We start from the raw sequence: 21,561 nt of genomic DNA on the forward strand, positions 1-21,561 counted from the left end.
TAGGTCATAGTAGCAGACATAATCAAAAGGAAATGGATCATTTAAAGTATTTGTCAAGACACTGTCATAATGAGCATTTTTTTTATTTATTTTTTTTTTGTGGTTTTTGGGTCACACCCGGCAGTGCTCAGGGGTTATTCCTGGCTCCAGGCTCAGAAATTGCTCCTGGCAGGCACGGGGGACCATATGGGACGCCGGGATTCGAACTGATGACCTCCTGCATGAAAGGCAAGCGCCCTACCTCCATGCTATCTCTCCGGCCCATAATGAGCATTTTTTTAAGTCTGATATAATAGAGCACTGAATTGCAAAATTAGGGTGACTGAGCTATATTTCCAAGAACTACTGTGGACAAAGATTTTGAAGAGTCATTTTATACATAATAAGATTAAGGCACTAAAACATACTGAGAGTATGGAGTGGGAGTCTCTGGTTTTCATTCACATCTGTTTCTGTAGATAAAAACATTAAAAAATTATTATGGGCGTATGTAATGAGAAGTTGATTGAACATCTGTTCAATCAACACAGCTGTTTCTGTGGTTGCAGATTTCTTTATAGTATAAAAGAGATTAAATGCTTTGAGTTTCTCCTCTTCCACTTGATTTATTTCCTTCTCTTTGCTATAACCTGGCATGCACTGTGTTCGGAATAGCTACTATTTTGACCATTGTGTTTCTTCATGGAGTTATTCTAAATACCACACATATATAAGTGTGGTATTTATCTAACATAGTATCTTCTTTATTTAACATGGTATCATACTATGTTTAATATAGTAAGATACATTATTACTTTATTTAACATAGTATCTTCTAGTTCTATTTACATTGCTGCTAATAGCATGATTGTTTTATTTCTTACTGTGATGTAGTATTCCATTGTGTATATATACCACATCTTCATGATCCGCTCATCTGTTGCTGGATATCTAGGTTGATTCTAAGTCTTAGCTTTTGTACTGAGTGCTGCAATGAATACTGGTGTGCATGCATACTTTTATATGAATGTTTTTCTATCCTGGGGATAGATAGCCAAAGACGAATTGCTGGGTCATAGGGTAGGTCAATATTGAGTTTAGAGAGAATTCTCCATACTGTTTTGCATAGTGATTGGGCCAGGCAGCATTCCCAGCTGCAGAGGATGAGAGTTCCTTTCTTATCACATCTGTGCAAATAGAGATTGTTCACATTATTTTTCATATGTGCCATTCTCACTGGTATAAGATGATACCTCATTGTTGTCTTGATTTGTATTTCCCTAAAATAAGTAATGATGAACACGTTGTCATGTGTCTGTTGGCCATCTATCTGGTGGTCTTCCCAGAGAAGTGTCTGTTCATTTTTCCCCCCATTTTTTGATGTTTTTTTTTTCCTTTAGATTTTGTAGAGCTAATCTTTGTGAATACTTTGTATATCCTAGATATCAAACCTTTATCTGCTGTATTGAGTACAAACATTTTCCCCCAATCATTTAGCTGTCCTCTAGTTTTAGCCTGTGTTTCTTTTGCCATATGGAAACTTCTTAGTTTGATGTAGTCCTATTTATTTAGGTTTGATGCCATTGGCATTCTATCATCAAAGACTTTTTTGAAGTATAGGTCCTGGAGTGTTCTACCTATGTTTTTGTCAATGAACTTTATCCTTTCAGGTCTGATTTCAAGGTCTTTAATCCATTTTGAGTTGACTTTTGTGTAAGGTATGAGGTATGGAGCAATTTTTAATTTCATACAGGTAGTTATCCAGTAGTTCCAATACATTTTTTTTTTTTTGTTTTGTTTTTGGGCCACACCTGGCAGTGCTCAGGGGTTACTCCTGGCTTTCTGCTCAGAAATAGCTCCTGGCAGGCACGGGGGACCATATGGGACACCGGGATTCGAACCAACCACCTTAGGTCCTGGATCGGCTGCTTGCAAGGCAAACGCCACTGTGTTATCTCTCCAGGCCCTCCAATACATTTTTGAAGAGACTGTCTTTGTTCTATTTCATGTTCTTGGCTCCTTTGTCAAATATTAGTTGACCTTATATTTGCAGGTATGTCACTCGATATTCTCTTCTGACCCATTGGTCTGAGACTCTGTCTTTGTTCCAGTACTGTGCTGTTCTGATCACTATGGTTTTGCAGTAAAGCTTAAAGTTAGTCAAAGAGATGCCATCTAGTTTCTTGTTTTTTAATATGAATTTGGCTAACCTAGGTCTTTTGTGGTTCTACATGAACTTTATAATTGATTGTTCTAAGTCCTTAAAAAATGATGTCTGAATTTGAATAGGAATTGCATTTAATCTATATAATAGTTTAGGTAAGATAGTCATTTTAATGATATTGATTATTCCAACCCATAGGCATTAGATGTTGCTCCAATTCCTTAGGTCCTCTTTAATTCCTTTCTGAAGTGTTCTAAAGTTTTTGTGGTCTTTCACCTCTCTTCTTGGGTTAATTCCTAGATACTTGATATTTTTAGATACTATTTTTAATTGGATGGTACTCTTTGATCTCTTTATCCTCTGATTTGTTATATTTGTATAAAGGAATGCAACTTGTCTTTTGAATGCTGACTTTGTAGCCAGCTACTTTGCTGTATTTATTGGTTTATTATTTCCAGGAGCTTTCTGTGAACTCTTTAGGGTTTTCAATGTATATTATCATATCATCTGCAAATAGAGATAGTTTGACTTCCTCTTTGCCTATTTTAATTCCTTTAAGTCCCTTCTGTTGTCTGATTGTTATTGCTAAGACTTCTAATATTATGTTGAATAAAAGTGGAGACAGTGGCTAGTCTTGCCTAATGCTTGACCTTAGTGAAAATGTTTTCAGTTTTTTGCCATTAAGAATAATGTTGCCTGTGGGCTTCTTATAGATAGCTGTAACTATCTTGAGGAAGGTTTCTTCCAGCCCTATTTTGCTGAGGATTTTCTTCATGAATAAATGTATTTTTTTCTAATGACTTCTCTGCAATGATTGATATGATCATGTTATTTTTGTCTTTCTTTTTATTGATGTGGTGTTGATGTTGATTGATTTGATGTTGAACCATCCTTGCACCTCTAGAATGAAAGTCTGGCCATGATGAATAATCTTATTGATGTGTTATTGGATTCAGTTTTTTAAGATTTTGCTAAGGATTTTTGCACCTATATTCATTAGTGAGATTGGTCTGTAATTTTCTTTTTTGATGGTATTTTTGTCAGCTTTGGGAATGAACATGATATTGGCTTCATAAAAAGAATTAGGAAGGATTCCTGTCTTTTTGATGTTTTGGAAGAATCTGAGTATCAATGGTAATCATTCTTTTCTGAATGTTTGATAGAATTTACCTGTGAAACCGTCTGGACCTGCACTTTTCTTCTTGGGAAGTTTCTTAATTATTGTTTCAATTTACTTATTTGTGGTTGGCCTATATAAGCTTTTATTTTCTTCTCCTCCTTTTCCTCCTCCTCTTCTTCCCCTCCTTTTTTTTTTTTTTTTTTTTTTTTTGTTTTTTGGGCCACAGCCGGTGATGCTTAGGGGCCACTCCTGGCTTTGAGTTCAAAAATTGTTCCTAGCTTGGGGGACCATATGGGATGTCTGGGGATCCAACCATGGTCTGTCCTAGGTTAGCGCTTGCAAGGTAAATACCCTACTGCATGTGACACTACTCCACCCTCCACCTCCCTATTTTCTTATTAAGTCTTTGAAAGTGATATATTTTTTTAGGACTTTGTCCTTTTCTTCTGGGTTCTCTAACTTAGTACTATTTTTCATAATAAGACCTCATGATGTATTGTATTTCTTGTGGTTCTGTTATAATCTCTCCCCTTTCGTTTATGATCCAACATATTTGAGTGTTTTTCCTTTTTTTCCATGAGAGTTTTGCCAATCATTTGTCTATTGAACCAGGGGTCCTCCAACTTTTTAAACAGGGGGCCAGTCAGACCATTGGAGGGTCTGACTATAGTAAAAACAAAACTTTGAACCAGGGGTCCTCCAACTTTTTAAACAGGGGGCCAGTCAGACCATTGGAGGGTCTGACTATAGTAAAAACAAAACTTATGAACGAATTCTTATGCACAATGCTTATATCTTATTTTGCAATGAAGAAACAAAACAGATACAAATACAATATGTGGCCTGCGGGCCATAGTTTGAGGACCACTGGAACTTCTTTCAAAAATAAAATCTCCTGTTCTCATTTATATTTTGTATTGTTTTCTTTGTTTCTATGTTGTTTATTTTGCTCTTTTTTTATTTCTTTTCTTCTACCTGTGTTTTAGTTCCTTCACTCCTGCTTTTCCAGAAATATAAGGTGTACCTTTAAGTTCTTAATTTTGTCATTTTCCTTTTTTTTTTTTTTTTTTTTTGGTTTTTGGGCCACACCCATTTGACGCTCAGGGGTTACTCCTGGCTATGCGCTCAGAAATCGCCCCTGGCTTGGGGGGACCATATGGGACGCCGGGGGATCGAACCGCGGTCCTTCCTTGGCTAGCGCTTGCAAGGCAGACACCTTACCTCCAGCGCCACCTACCCGGCCCCATTTTCCTCTTTCTTAAAGTAGGCCTGTATGGATGAGTTTCCCCCTTACTACTTTTGCTGTGTTCCTTAGACTTCGGCTATTTGTTTCTTCATTGTCATTCATCTCAAGAAATGTTTTTTATTCCTTCTTTAATTTGCTATTGCTCTTGGTTTTGTTAAGCAGCATGTTGTTTAGTCTCCAGTGTTAGATTTTCTCCACATCTTATTTTTACAGTCAGTCAATGTTGATCTCTGTTGCATTATAGTCTGATAGGGTACTTGGTATACTTTTTATATTTGTGGTTTTATGTAAGTTAGATTTGTGTCCTAAGGCATCATCTGTCTTAGAGAAGGTTCCATGTGCACTTGAGAATATTGTGTATTTTGTTTTCTGAATGGAATGCCTTGTTGAAGTCCATTAGTCCTAGTTCTTCTAGTTTCTCATTTAGGGCTCTTAAGATTTTGCTAATATTCTGCCTAGTGGATCAATCAAGTGTTGACAATGATGTGTTGAAATTTCCCAGTACTATTACATTTTCTTCCATATGTTTCCCTAGGCTTCTGAGCAAAAGCGTTGCATATTGTTCTGGTTCTGCATTCTGTACATAAAGATTTATGAGTTAATGCTCTTGGTCTAATGTTCCCTGATCAATAAGTATTGTCTATCTTTGAGTACTTTTTTAAGGTTGAATGCAATTTCTTCTGATATAATTCTTTCTTTCTTTCTTTCTTTCTTTCTTTCTTTCTTTCTTTCTTTCTTTCTTTCTTTCTTTCTTTCTTTCTTTCTTTCTTTCTTTCTTTCTTTCTTTCTTTCTTTCTTTCTTTCTTTTTCTTTCTTTCTTTCTTTCTTTCTTTCTTTCTTTCTTTCTTTCTTTCTTTCTTTCTTTCTTTCTTTCTTTCTTTCTTTCTTCTTTTTTTTTGGTTTTTGAGCCACACCCAGTAACGCTCAGGGGTTACTCCTGGCTATGTGCTCAGAAGTTGCTCCTGGCTTGGGGGACCATATGGGACACCGGGGGATCGAACTGAGGTCTGTCCAAGGCTAGCGCAGGCAAGGCAGGCACCTTACCTTTAGCGCCACCGCCCGGCCCTTTCTTTCTTTCTTTCTCTCTCTCTTTCTCTCTTTCTCTCTCTCTCTCTCCCTCCCTCCCTCTCTCCTTTCCTTCCTTCCTTCCTTCCTTCCTTCCTTCCTTCCTTCCTTCCTTCCTTCCTTCCTTCTTCCTTCCTTCCTTCCTTCCTTCCTTCCTTCCTCCTTCCTTCCTTCCTTCTTCCTTCCTCCCTCCCTCCTCCCTCCCTCCCTCCCTCCCTCCCCCTCCCTCCTCCCTCCCTCCCTCCCCCTCTCCCTCCCAGTGGCATGTATAATTGATTTCTTTCCTTTTACTCTAATCTTGTGTCTATCTTTAATTGTGTTTCCTGCAGGCAGCAGATGTCTGGGTTTTGTTTCCTCACCCAGCCCTTTTTCTCTGCCTTTCAATGAGAGAGTTTAGTCTATTGACATTTCAGAAAATTATTTATGGAGAGGGTTGTTGTGCTGCTTTGTTGTGTAGCGTGTTTCATATTACAGTTGGGTGTTTGGCTTGTGTAATTGATTTCTGAGCAGTTAATTTAGAATCAGTTTTATTAGTGAAAATATTGCGAGTTCTTTTTTGGTCTTAGAATGTTTTAACCTTCCCTCCCATGTAAATGAGAGTTTTTCTAAGTACTGTACCTTAGGCTGGAAGTTTTTCATTCAGTATTTTAAATATGTTGTTCTTGCCTGAATTGTTTCAAATGAAAGATTTGGTTTGAATCTTTTGTTCCTTCCTTTGTAAATGAGGGTTTTTTCCCCCCTTCTTATTGCATATATATGAGTGGTTTGTGTATGTCTATAGAGATAATTCATGTATGAATTAATTTTATTCTTTCTTATGGGTATTTCAATAGTTTTCAGTTTCATTCTATTACAAAGGTAGGTATTTTACTTCAGAATTATTTTTTCTACATACATTTATATTCAATATCTCCTGCTGTATATGTAATAAACTTTCTTTAAGCTTCTTTTTTAGTGTAAGTACTCATAATTTTCATCTTAATCTCTGCTTAGTTATACCATTTATTTTTTTTAAGTCTTTGCTCTTCTCATTCATATGCTTGAAAATGCCAGATTTTAAAATGTTTATCAGTCTTAGTATATATTGTTGCTTGGTTTTTTATTTTGTTTTATTTGGGGGTCATACCCAGTGGCAATAAAGGGCTACTCCTGGCTATACACTCAGAATTTACTCCTGGTAGTCTCATGGGAACTATATGGGATGTCAGGAATTGAACCCAGATCAGCATCATGTAAACACCCTACCCACTGCTATCGCTCCAGCCCCAGATAGTTTGGTTTTTCACACTTGATCTTAGCCAAAAAGCTGAGTAAATAGTGACTTGGTGTTGTTTTTGTTTGTGTTTGTTTTTTTTGGGGGCCACACCCGGTGACGCTCAGGAGTTACTCCTGGCTATGCGCTCAGAAATCGCCCCTGGTTTGGGGGACCAGAGGGGATGCTGTGGGATTGAACAGTGGTCAGTCCTAGGCTAGTGTGCTGATGCCTTATGCTCTGTGCCACCACTCCAGCCCCAATAGTGGCTTGGTTTTAAAGAATATTTGCTATGATTATGGATCACTGTCTTTTCATACCTTTGCTTTGCTTGCGTTCATGATTTTTTTTCTTGTGAAATGCCAATTTATGCTTCTTGCCAAGAAACTTATCTTTTTAAAAGGTATAAAGGAATCAAGCATGACATATATTTATCATCTATCTGTATATCTCTATTTGTCAAAGTTTGTCAAGTTGTGCAAACATAAAATGACTCTCTTGTTTTTCTCATAACAAAACTAAGTTAAGTTCATTCTCTGTTCTGAATTGGTTCCTGTACAAAATAGGTACTGAATGTTGAGGTTTCTTCGTGTAAAGAAAATTTAGTTTGCTGTTAAAAATTTACAGTTAGTACATCAAATATGTTACTTTTCTGTACTAGTAAACTGAGCAAGTCTATTTTCATCTTCTGCTCTCTGTATAACTCCCTGAATGGCTCATTCAGTGAAGTTAATACGTTCCATTTTCTTCGTGATAAAGAGAAAAGGGAAGCAAGATGCGGTCCATACCATAAGAGAAGCCAGATGCTCTCCCTTTTTTCCTGAGACATAAGCTATTCTCAGCTGTGGAATCACTTTGATTACCCTCTTGTCCCTAACTCAGGCTGTTTTTCATAGGTCACACTCATAAATTTGGGGTTCCATAATGTGGCAGTGGCCGGGGAATCTACTTGGTGAAACAATGTCTTAGGACATCTCTGTATCCAAATTTCATCAAATTCTGCTCAAATTCCTTTGCTGGCATTGAGATTTAGTGGGAATGTCCCTTTCTATTTCTAATATCTGATACAGAGGAGATTCTCAACAAATATTTATTGAACAAGCAGATGAGTCTATAAGTTCAGACAGATATCTGTCTGGCTGCATTTTGCTGTTTGTGACTGTTTCCCTATTGAGGCCAATTATTTATTGCTTTTCCAGATGGTGCCTTGTAGCTTGAAGGGTTGGCACTACTTTGTGTAATGCAGCTGACCTTGCTAGGAGGTGCAAAAGAGTGGGTGGTTAGCTGTGGCATTGGAAGAACTCAACTTCCAATTTGTGCCTAATTTAGGTCAAGATTAGTGGTTTTAAAATTAGCCCTACAGACTGTGTTTTCTTTGAACCTTTTGCATATACTTGGGAGTACATGTATACATGTCCTTTATGGAGAAAGTTTCTAAGACTGACCACGGTGTTCCAATTAGGAAAATAAATATGACTTCCGGGAGGCCCTCAATTACTGGCTCTTGTTATTCTCCACAACTTCATCATGCTTGACATTTTCAGTCAAGTTGCTTGGTTGTGAGAATATGCTTGTTAGTCTCAAGCTTCCCACTCTGGTTGTTCTTGTAAAGGATACCTAGATATTGACACATTCTTCTATTCTGTATAGTTTTTCTGTAAATCTAGAATATATGTCTTTTTTGTTGTATAATCACTATACATTCTGCAAAATCCAGCAAGATAAAATAATGAAAGCAATGGCTGATATTTTCCATCTGTGCTTTTAGCAGTTATCTCTTAATGATTGCAGTCATCCCTTAATGGACTAACGGGTGAGGCACTCTACTTGCTGTGGTTGAATAAATAGAAACTAAATAGGAGAAGAGGCTGCCAGCTTATAGTCATTATTTTGCCAAGAGGCTATAATCTTTTTCCTTTCACTGATTCATAAATGGGTTTTTCAGTGTGGTTGGACCAACAGTCCCAAGACTATAGAATGTGTGTTCATTGCAAAAATCAGAGAGACCACTTCCTGGATTCTTTTCAGATTTAGTATTCACAGTTGTAAAAAAAAAAATGAAACTAAAAAGGCCAAATTTGTATGGGTAATTGCACCAGTTAACAGAGATAATGTGCAAGTACTGAGTTATGTTTATAGGTAAGGCTTGTTTATTATAGGTATAGTCTTATTTTCAACAACTATATCAACTACATCATTACTTCATTTTGGAAATAATGACAGTGCTACAAATGGGTTATTTGGTAATTACTGTGGCACTGTTTTTTTACTATCATAAAAGCAATGTTCTGTTTTTAAGCTGAGAGAGCTTTTTCTTTTTTTTTTAAATTACTTTACATATAGTTTACTAATGCAACAGTGGGAGACTATTGTACATTCCTGACTTCTCATTTTTGAGATGCTATTATGTCTAGCCTATAAAAGAACTGGTCTCATTTTCTAAAAACACAGCTGCTTAAGTAACATTATATTAAGCTTTCTGTGCAGGATATTTCCATTTCAGATCATGCAAGCAAAACAAAGGCAGAGTCAGTGGTCTCTACTTTCATTTCAGAAAATATTGTAAAATTAAATATTAAAGTTGGAAAAAATGCAGAGGTAGAGGAAGGGAGAGGTTTGACACATTCACATTGTCTGATGCTCACTCAGTTTTTTGTAGAATTGAAATTTGAACACAGGAAGTGTCAATTTGTCAAATACACTTTGATCAAATCTCTGGATGGTTCTAGCTCAAGTAAACCAAACTGTGGTGTGTGTGTGTGTGTGTGTGTGTGTGTGTGTGTGTGTGTGTGTGTATGTGTGTGTGTGAGGCTGGGAAGATACTACAGTGGGTAGGGTTTTTGCATTGCATGATGCTGGTTCAGTTCAATCCCAGCATGATTAGATCCCATATAGTTCCTATAGGCCATCAGAAGTGATTCCTGAGTGCAGAACCAGAAGTAACTCTAGCACTGCTAGGTGTGATCAAAAACAAAACCAAAAACAAACCAAAATAAATAACAACAAAACCCTCATACCCTAAAAACAATCAAGCAACCAAACAAAATCCTGAACAAAGCTGTTAAAAGAGGCCTGATCCTTTGTCCTTCCTGTGTAAGACTTTCACTGAGCAACCATTTCTGTGGCATTTCTAGCAAACTTACAGGGTCTTTGTTAACTCTGATGGTCACTTAAGAAAAGTGAGCTTCTAACTTATCTCCTTTCACTAATTAGAAAGTTGGGTCTTTGGATCTTTTGGTCTATAAATGAGTTTCTGGAGGTTCCTACACCCCTAAGCTCAACAGTAGCAGCTTTTTGCACATGTGCAGTGATCTGGCAGGGGGGGTCCCAGGCACTTCCAGAGCTTCCAGGTATGCTACTTGTATTGTGTCTTTTGCTCTTTTGCAGTCTCTGATATGGTGATTAGTTGAACCTATAGTTTTTCCAGATTGAGAATAGATAGCCAGACTGTTTCCAGAGATGATATGCAGAGAAATTACCTTTATTGAGTCACTTTACTGTGTTACTTTGCCATTAATCTTTGGCTTTAGGAAATTTCACTTATCTGAAAGAATCACCACTGAAATGAAGAAGATGGCCTATCTGTCATCATATTTTGGATCAGAGTAGGCCCATCTTCTTATTTGAATTTTAGCTTTTTGTGTGATTTTTAAGAATTTGGATTCTGGGTCAGGGTGTTAGTGCAGTGGGAGTGTACTTGCCTTGCACACAGCCTACCCAGGTTCATCTGCAGCATCCCTGTGGTCTCAGCACTGCTGGAAGTAATTCATGAGTGGAGAGCCAAGAACACATCTGAGTATTACTGGTTGTGACCCAAAGGAAAAAAAAAAAAGAATTTATAGTTTGATGACCAGGACTTAGAGTTTCATCTGGCCAATTCCTAAAGATGTGATCTTGATTTATTATTTTTTCTGTATCTCAGTTTACTTATATGAGAAAAAATTAAATGATTGTTTTGAAGGGCTCTGGTAACAATTTAATGCAAAAATGTGTATAATTCCAAGTATATAAAAAAAACTCCACAAATGATAACCATTTTCATTTTTTTCTGCTGACCACTTTAGAGTCTCTGATGACCAGTGTCATTCTAGATTGAAAGCTATCTTTTAGTTTTATGCTACCATAAAGAGAGATTAGGTCTCAGAAAAAATACAGTCTGGGAAAACATCCTTTGAAGTTTATTTGGTAATGATAATATATTATATACATTTGTTAGTTTGAAGAATACAGAAGTCAGAAATACAATTGAATTTGCTTAGGTGACAACACACATTTACAAAGCCAATTAGTTCACTTTCTGCTGTTTGACCTTGGAGAGAGTTCAGGATAATATTGTGGAGATCCATTTCCTGCAGAGGAGTTATATGATCAAGGTATCAACAAAAGTCCAAAAGCAACACAATCCACACCAATTGAGTTGGGAGATGCTGGGGGTGAGGGGTGAAATTTGAAAGGAAAGAGTGTTGGCTTCTCTTGGGGAGAAAGGTGAGTACACTGATGATGAATGTGGCGTTTAAACTACATGCATGGGAAACCATCATTAATAGTGTTATAAGTCACAGAAAAATAATAAAAAATGTTTTAAAAATTATATTTGTCCAAAACACCTGGTTTTCATTGTTTTGTTCCCAATCAGTTATGTCCAGGTGTTATTTAACCTCCTATAAAATCACGAACTCTTATATCCTATAAACTCCTCTGCAGGAAATGGAACTCCAGACAGCAGATGGGAAAATGTTATGAGTAATTATAGAAAAGGTGAAGGGGAATTGAAAAACCTAGTGGATAAAGAATAATCACAATATTTCTAGTTCTTTCCTTCCCCTCCCCTCCCCTCTTTTCTCTCCTCTCATTACTCCTTTTTTGGACAGTGCCAGAATCATTCTTGGTGATGTTTCAAGTAATCAGGAGGTGCCGGTGATCACTCAATCCTGAATCAATCCAGTCATCATTTTCAGAGACTATAGGCAGACAGATGGGCATAAAGGTTTTCCCATGATCAAGGATGCCGACCAGCTATTTTCCATCTCTTTTTCTAGAGCTGCTCCAGTCATACTTGAATCTTGTCATTGACATACTCTTCCAACATTTCCGTTTCTATTTCCACTTAAATATTTATTTACTTATTTATTTATTAATTATTGGTCATTGTGAGTGTGGCGTTTGGGCCATATTTGACAGTGTACAGTGAGTACTCCTGGTTCTGTGCTCAAGTGTGACCCCTAGTGGTGCACAGGGGACACTATGTAGGATCAGGGATTCCAAGTAGAGTCTCTTGAGTTTGCTACATGCTTTCTTCCTGCACTATCTCTCTGGCACTACATTCCTGCACTACCTCCCTCTTAGAGGCCTTATTTTAACCAAGAAAGAACATATCAGATATTTATTTGCTTGCATTTCTAATTTTTACACATAACAATTCACTGCATCTACCGCCAAGTGCTTTTTTCCCCCTAATTCAGCAGAGAAATCTCTTTACTACACCTCTACCTGTGCCCTTGTAACTAACACCCCATAAATATATGTAAATGTCTTTACATATGTTCCCATAAATATATGTAAATGTATTTACATATATTTACAATATAAGTAAATATTGGGATATTTGGCTTTTACTCTTGGCTCTTATTTCTCAGTATTATGCATCTATTCCTTTCTTATTCTTTTCCTGTGCCATGATCTTTCTGCCTTCTACAGCTATTGTGTCATTGCTCACTCTTTACTTCTTTGGTCAATATTATTCAAAACATAGTCTTCACTGACATCTCAGTCATTTTTCAGTCATTTCTAGCCTAGTGTCTACCCATGTCTCAATAGATACCAGATGTCAGTAATTGCTAAATCCAGTTCATCTATAACACTTTGCCTCTGTGCAATGTGAACTTTATTCCTGTAATTCTCCCTTGGTTTTCTGTATTGGCTTTTTCCTCTGCAAAATGCATTCTCTTTTTTAATTTTTAATTTTTAATTATGAGAACAAAGATGCAAAGAAAGAGGACAAGGTAAAGTTACAGTGGAAGGACAATCACCCATAAACAGAATTCTCAGTAGTCCCATTGCTGATATCTTAACTTTGAACTTTCAGCCAAAGAATATTAAGAAAAATAAGACAGAACCCATGTAACAATTACTTTGTCCCTCAAGTCCCCAGATTGTAATACATAATATTTCTTAGCAGCACACAAAGCAATCTAAAGCCATAAAACTTATGTAACTCCTTAGACATTGAAGGCAAAGTACTTTTTTACATTTCCATGCACATGCATATTAGTTTAAGTTAACCTCAAAAGTTTAAGTGGGTTGTATTTCTTAAGGATTAGAGTCAAAGGAGCACAGTAAAAATAGTGTTAGAGTGGCAATTATTTTTTGCATAGGCCCACCAAAATATGAGGGACATGGAAAGGAAAAGACTTGACCTAAATACAAGGAGACCCTACCCATGAAGTTTCCTGGCATAAGACCAACTCTAGGCTCCAGGCAAACTAGTTTGTCCAATCCAGGTCATTGTCTGTAGTGCCAATACAGTTTTATTTTTCACACAGTCTCTGTTGTTGGTATCATGCTTCTGTATTAAAGATCCTGGAATCTGCATATCCTACACTGCAGTCAGGATGGTGCAGAATGTCCTCTCGTTTCACCTCACAATTAAAGGGCAATGCAGAGAGCCCTGTCCTGTAAGCAGGTTGTTGTTGTTGTCAAGTCTTCTTAGTGTTAAGGGAAGTCTCTTTTGAGCAGGTCGATGTCAGAGCGGTAGTAGGGTCTTCTCTGGTAGAGGATTGCTTCAGGGTGTTGTATAAAAAACCTTGGGTGTTTCGTAGATAGCTTCCCTGATTCAGGGGTGAATGGAGGATGCCCATTCTTCTGAGGCCTGTGCCAGGTCATTATATCAATGTTCAGGGTGTAAGGTTCATTGCACTACAAGATTTGTGTATTCCAATCTCTAATAGATAAGAACTTATTTGTATGTATAGTATTTTCCCATTTTAATGTGCCTATGCAAACAAGGAACAATGCCACGTGGCATTATTGGTGCTTATGGGGGCCATAAGAACAAGTCCAACAATCCCCATGACATGGTTCAATCATAAGCATTAAACTGAGGGACTCTTTCACCAAAATTCCTTATTAAACAGCTCACAAAGAGAAGGCAAGATAAAAAGTGGGTAGAATTGTCACTGTAAAAGAATATTTAGAGGGCCCGGAGAGATAGCACAGTGGCGTTTGTCTTGCAAGCAGCCGATCCAGGACCTAAGGTGGTTGGTTCGGTGTCCCATATGGTCCCCTGTGCCTGCCAGGAGCTATTTCTGAGCAGACAGCCAGGAGTAACCCCTGAGCACTGCCGGGTGTGGCCCAAAAACAAAAACAAAAAGAATATTTAGAAAGAGTTTTAGCTGTCAAAGAAAATACACATAAAATATTCAAAAGACAGATGTGTCCATTTTATGTCTTTTGAAATAGTTGGGGGTAGTTAAATCCAATGCACGACTTTGGTCTATGATTAGGACTGTGTAGTACTGAAGTTAAAAAGGGTAAATGTGGGGTACTGATGGTTGGGGTGAGAGAGTTAAGGAGTAATAATGAGCTTTGTAGGGGTGTGTGAAAGGGCAGAATCTGTTGGGGCAGGAGGTTGGTCTTGGTGCCTAAAAAGTTAAGAACTGAGGGTAAAGAGGATTAATTAAGGGAAAGATAACGAATCCGGATTGGGAGATGAGGGAGTAGAAGAGGCTCTGGTTTGGGGGAAGGGCAATATATCAGAGGGGCTATATACATTGTATACATGAATTGTTTATGGATTAGGCTTGGCAGTCAGAGAGGACCACTGTATAGGAAATCACGTCTACATATACACTAATTTTAGAGACCTATTTGAATATTATCCTCCAAATCTAGGGCATTCCATTTTTTTTCATAGGAACAGTCGAGAATTAAGAACATTTATGGGTGTTGTTTAAAAGCCGGAGCACTTTTGAAAATGAATACTAGTAAGCAAAGAACTCCTGAATGGGGCCCAGTGTGCATATGAGAGGAGTTTCTCTCCCCCGCCCTCCCCCCAGGGCCCGATTTACCAGGCTTGGCCATGAAGACCAGTCTGGCATGGGGAGATCTTAATCCCCTGGACTAAGTGGTCAGCCAGGAGGCCTATGGCTAGCTGTCCTGCCCAGAGCCCCAACATACCAGCTGAAGACACACAGAAGTCCTGGCATTTGGAGTCTTCTGGGTACAGCCCCTGCAGGCCTCTGTAGTTTGTGTATCCAAAATGCATTCTTATGCAAATGTTGGTACAGCTTTGGATAATCTTGCAGTACAATCTTAAAGAAAGAACTTTAGCACTTTATTTTTTTTTGCAACACTTCTTCATTCCATGGCATTAACTGGCTGACTTCCAGATCTGTACTTTATTCTAAACATCTTTGAGCTTCACACTATATATTTAAAGATCTGCTAGACATTTTCACTAGGATATTTCACTAGGATATAGACAGGTTCAAATTTAAAACTTAATTTCACAATTTCTAAATGTCTGTATCTGTAGAATGAAAACATAAGATCATACTAGTAATTTTCAACTTATTGGTTTTGACCCATTAATGAAAAATAATCTATAATTCTGTGATCAACATTAAAACATAAACAAGCAAACAAATGAATATATGCACACAGATACACACAGGGGTAAGTTTACATTGAAATGTAAATTTCGTGATAGTCAAAGTTTTTTATTTTTCCTTAATTTGTTTTGTCACATGCATCTTTAAGAGTTGTTGGCTACTGATTCACTGTACATTTGTATATGAGAATGAATGAATGTGTACATTTCGTTGTGAGGTTAAAAAATATATCCAACTATGAATTGAGGTTGAAAGTTTAAAGAGAGGCCGGAGAGATAGCATGGAGGTAAGGTGTTTTCCTTGCATGCAGAAGGTCATTGGTTCGAATCCAGGCATCCCATATGGTCCCCCGGTCTGCCAGGAGAGATTTCTGAGCATGGAGCCAGGAGTGGCCCCTGAGCGCTGCCGGGTGTGACCCAAAAACCAAAAAAAAAAAAAAAAAAAAAAGTTTAAACAGAGGTACTGAGAGAGTATACAGCAGATAAGGCACATTCTTACCTTGTATGTAAAACCCAGGTTCAGTCCCCAGCATTGTATGGGGCCCTTCATGTCCCACCAGGAGTGATTTTTAAGTAGACAGCCAGGAGTAAGCCCTAAGCACTGTTAGCTATATACCAAGCTCCTCCAACACTAAAAATATTTAAGGAGTATTGACCTAAAGGATCGTTGACTTCTGTTTCAACAAAAATTTTATAAATATATTCAGGAAATAAATGAAAAGCTGTTTCTTGCCATGACAAAATTGGCTTGCCAAGATCTCTTTTAGTAGAACTCTTTTATTTTGCTTTGGTCTGAGAAAGGAATGGAGTTTGGTGAATGTAATCAGGAAGATGTGAGCTAGATTTCATGGTTTCCAACTGCTGGTTCCTTGGACATATGCGGGCTAAAGTGCTGTGATCAGATGACTGCATGCGGGAATCATTATTGAGCTGACCACAACAGCACAGTGTTTGCATTGCACAAGAAAAGGGTTCTTTTCTCTTGCAGTTGTTAAGCTTGCTTTTCAGATAGTGAATGAGAGAGTGAGAGAGATTTAGAAGATATAGGGGAAGAGGTGGGAGGAATGAAAGGAACTAGGAAGCAAGTGTAGGAAAGATGAAAAGGGCATCCATTTATCTCTTTAACGTACTGCAAGTAGATGTCTTTATTATAAAGGTAGCTGACTTACAGTGGATGACAAACTTCAGTTGAATTGCTGCCAAAGGAAATTTTAAAGAAAGGATATCACATTCAGTTACTCATCTTTTATTTATCATACACTTAGCATACTAGATGGAGGAACTGTTTGAATCTCTGAGGCTACAGGCTGAATCATTCAGACACTATATCCATTCATAGGAGACTTCATTCCAGTGCCAAGACAACAGACCTATCATTTGATTAATACACAGGATTATTTCAGTTTCAGAGAAGCTCCATATATATTATTTTTATATTTATATACATACATACATACATACATACATACATACATACATACATACATACGTAAACACTCCAGTATATGTATGCTCCAGTATATGTAAAGATTGGTTTTGTTTTGCACTAGAATAGGGAGGTGTAGAATAGGAAACAATTGATCTATATCCTAGATCACTTTTCAGGTTGAAATTTGTGATACAGGGGCTGGAGTGATAGCACAGCAGAAGGGCATTTGCCTTGCTTGCAGCCAACCCAGGCCAGGCCCAGGTTCAGTTTCTGGCATCCCATAAGGTCCCCGGAGCCTGCCAGGAATGATTTCTGAGTGCAATGCTAGGAGTAACCCCTGAGTGCTGCAGTGCTCAAAAACTGGAAGAAAAAAAAAGAAATTTGTGATACAGAAGAGTAGTCTGCTACTTAATGGTCAATTTTAATGCCTATTAAGAAATTCAACATAGCAAGCATCTTGGATCCTGCACTAATGGATATTTTTGCTGAGAACTCAGTGTGAGAAAGAGAAATTAGTGGGCTCATAGGTATAGATTGGGGAAATGGTGAAGTGAATAGTGTTAGAGGGGAAAACAGAAGAGGGTCATCAAGTTTTCAAACTGATAAGTTCCTGTTCAAGTCATTTTACATCTCTATAGAATAAAGTCCTTTCTCAAGTTCCTAAATGCAGGTTGTATAGTGAGTTAAAGAAGGAATAACACCCTAAGATAAGTTTTAATAATTTATCCCTGAGATGTCTAACTTTTTTGGGGGAAGTCAAGTTTATGCCCAATTAATAGGAAATATATTATGCAAGGCATTGTCTTGGTTTACCATGTAATAATGAACAACATATAAAAATAACAAACTATAAATGAGTTGCTCCTTTTTTTCCTTTTCCACAAATTGCATATGAAAACTAAAATGCAATGAATCTGTGATGAATCTTCATTTAATGTTCAAGGAACATAATATTTTGGATTGTACTCTCACTGTTTATCAATGCTTTTTAATTTTATTTTATTATTTTTGGGGTCTCCCATACAGTGCTCAGGAGGTGCAGCACCCCTTTCTGTTGCTTAGTTAACAGGCCAGTGATTCAATGGAAGGTGAAGGATAGGGTACTGCTGGGCTCTGCCCTTATGGTAATAGTCTGGAATGTCCTTAGGAGCCAAATGGGTCACACCATCTAACTCTCAGGAGCCTCCAGTGTTTCATCAAATGATGCCTGGGGTACATGTGGATCCAGTGACCAAATTCTTCTACCTCTAAGCACAAGAAGGAAGACGTATTAATGGTATTTATATCTTGTTCTTATCTAGTTGGGTCTGACTAAAGAGAGTCTCAGTAATATGGGCACATGAGTGAATGTAAGAGGTAGCTTTTTCCCTGGCCTTTCCTCTGTGAGGTGGCCTTGGACTAACTGTGTTCTGCATCTTATAGTAAATTATCTTGTAATTTTATCACTGTTCAGGATGTCCTATCTACCCCATTATTACTTTTTTTCTTTTCCTTACATTTTATCAGTGTGTGTGTATGTATGTATGGTATCTGTATGGGGCTATATGTATGTGGATATGTATGGGTGTGTATGTATGTATGTATGTGTGCATATAGGTATATGTGCATGTGTCTGGGATGGGTACTTGTGTGTATGTAATATGTGCATGTTTTAGTAATCATGTTGTTGCTACTTCATACCTATTTTTTGACTACCTTTGGTGGTGCCTTCTACCAAACTCACACTTTAAGAAAGGAAATCTTGTTTTATTCTAAATTGAGTATTATCTTCTCTCCATTGAAAGTTTGGCAGATTTAAATATCAAAAAATGTAATAAAGAGAGAAATACCACTAAGGATATGGACAGATACAGGAATTGAGATGGTGGTTATACCTGTGCCCTCTTTCATTTGTATTGTTCAGTTGGAGATCTGTCTTTCATAAAATGCCTGTTTAGGTCTCTTGCCCACTTCATATGTCTTTTAAATATTTACTTATTTTAACTTTTGTATTGAACAGTGTTCAAGGTGCCTCCAGATGTGGTACTTAAGGATAGCTCCTGGAGCTACTCAGAAATTGTGCACTGCCTGGGATTGAAATTGCATCTCCTGCATGTAAAGCATGTGCTGTCTTTCTAGCCATCTTACCCTTTTTAGAAAATGAGTTGACTGTCTTTTTATTTGTGAAGTAGTTTCTTGAGAAGTATCTGTACCTAATTCCTTTGTTAGAAATAAATATTATATCCTTTCCTGTTCTTGTCACCTCATATATTGATTATGTCCTTATTCTAGATGATATTATCAATACTAATTCTTTTGTCATTGTTTCTATTATAGCGTTTTAGTGTTCTGGTATAACTATTTGCCTATTATTAACTTATACTTTCTTTCAGATGGTTTTTATTTTCATGTTGTTACCTTTTTCATCATTATTTTGTTATTATTTCTATCATAGTGTGTGAACAAGGTGACTGCACCCGTAGGAGTGGTTACAGCTGCTGGCCCCCCTGAAAGGGAATATGGGGGAAGGGTACCCATACTCAATCCAAATAAAGCCTGGTGATATCAGCCCAAATACTGGTAAACCTGGAGTTTGGTCAGATTAATGTCTCTGCAGAGTATTATAGAGGAGAAGTAAAATTGGGCCAAAAGGCAAAGCGGCTATTTTGGGTGATGAATGCAACAGACATGGCTTCTGCAGGGTGAGGGAATTGCCCATCCTCTCCTTCTGAGATTGCCAGTTTCTAGCTGCATGGCTGGGCTGCTGTACCCATGATTTTTCATGGCTTATTTGACATCTCTTTCAAGAAAAGATTAAGGCTATGGAGTTGGCCCAGGATCTGCCTATTATCTTATATTTTCTTTCAGACACATTTTTTTTTTCTGTTGCTACCTTTCACATTTATGCCTGTAATTCAATTTGGTGTAATTTTTTGTGGGGAAGTGGGAGATGCCTCAGGCAATATTAAGAAGGTCTAGGGTCCTCACAATGCTAAGATAACAGTTCAGTGCTTTGGCCCAGCTATGTGGTACTGTGGTTCACAAAGCTTGTACATGGCAATTGCTCAGTGATCACCATGGCTACACTCAAGAGACTCAGGGACACATTTGGTGTTGAGAATCATACAGGGAATGGACTCATGACCTAGTCCATGCAATAAATACACCTCATTCCTTTGTTTTATCTTCTTCAGATTCACTTCTTATTTTGATAATATTTTTGAAAGAAATTTTCAATTGATATTTTATAAAAACATCCATATGGAGTATAAGTTTATACTTCACAAATTTATTCATTTATATATGAAATATAAATTTAATATTGATAGTGAATATATTTAGAAAGTGGAGGTAATTCGATGTAAATATCCCAGCAGCAATTTAAGAGAACAGTTCCAGATGGTTAGGCTGAGACCAACAACACCTAATGAGGATGAACACCTTGTCTGTGGGAGATTTTGAATGATACCTGGAGTAATATTATACTGTGTGCAAGCCAAATTGAACTGTTTTTTGTGTTGTAATTTTTATATAATAAAGGTTTTTTTCTACATGAACTTTAATATCACAATATGAGAGACATAGGATACTTAAACGCAGAAGAAAACACTCATGCAAGATATCTAACTCCTTGATAAATTAATGCGTATAATCAAAATAATTATAATATGTTTACATCTAGGGCATTCTGCAACTATAAGGTGGTAATTAGGGAAAGCATGCCCTGGTATCAATATCTGAACAGCAATTAACCACCTTCTATGTGTCTTTTCATTTTATATTTTTCTTAATATTAAAAAAAATCTACTCTGCTGTTATTTCTGCTTTTTAGTGAAACTGGTAAAAAATAAAAAACAAAACAAAACTGTAATTATTAAACAAACCTCTCTGGCAATCAGGGCATTTAAAATTGTACATCTTCTGTGTGAAGAAAACACTATGTGACATTTAAAACTGCTTTACAAACTGTGCCACAATTTTTTTTTCTTTTATATTTGGACCACACCCAGCAGTACTCATAGTTTAACTTCTGGCTGTTCACTCAGTGTTCATTTTGGGCAGCATCAAGGGACTATCTGGGGTGTTGGGGATTGAACACAGATTGACCATGTGCAAAGCAAGAGCCCTACCCACTGTGCTTTCACTTCAATCCCAGGTTTTCCTGGCCTGATGACTGCCACAACTTTCCTGATTAGGTCATCATAAGAACCCTGACTTAAGTTTGTTTTAAAGCTAATGAAACAGTTGACTGTGAACTGACATTGGCAGTTCAATAAATTCCTCCCAATTTCATTCCATTCTTCAAATACCTACAAAGATTGAGCAGCATGACAAATTGAACAATAATGACAGTTTCTGATATCAGGTCACAAATTTTATTTTTATCAGTAACTTCTTTTGCCATAACACCACCACTTATGTAGAACTGGTCCTCAAATGCAGTCATAAGAATTTCAATGCTTTGATATGGCTGACCAATTACTGGATTTTCTGAGAAATCTGAAGTATACAAACAGATAGAATTGTTATGTTCCATACAATATACTGTACCAGTTTAGAAAATTGCATTAATAACTATTTATTACTGGAAATTCTGGTGTGGGTTCCCTTAGTGAGAAGGCTTTATGAAATTCTTACAAGAATAAAAGAAACTTGGAATTGAGTCAAACACACAACCCCCTAGCAAATTTCAAGAGGGAACCCAGTAGGAGGAAACTA

At 37.3% G+C, this 21,561-nt stretch overlaps 1 protein-coding gene across 1 annotated transcript in view; it reads left to right on the forward strand.

The window, feature by feature from the left end:
- The window catches only part of FRMD3 (FERM domain containing 3), a 261,219-nt gene that overhangs the window by 105,101 nt on the left and 134,557 nt on the right, over positions 1–21,561 (forward strand). The gene's annotated exons all lie outside the window — the stretch shown is intronic.

Source organism: Suncus etruscus, chromosome 3, assembly GCF_024139225.1.
Source record: "Suncus etruscus isolate mSunEtr1 chromosome 3, mSunEtr1.pri.cur, whole genome shotgun sequence".
Classification (NCBI taxonomy): Eukaryota; Metazoa; Chordata; class Mammalia; order Eulipotyphla; family Soricidae; genus Suncus; species Suncus etruscus.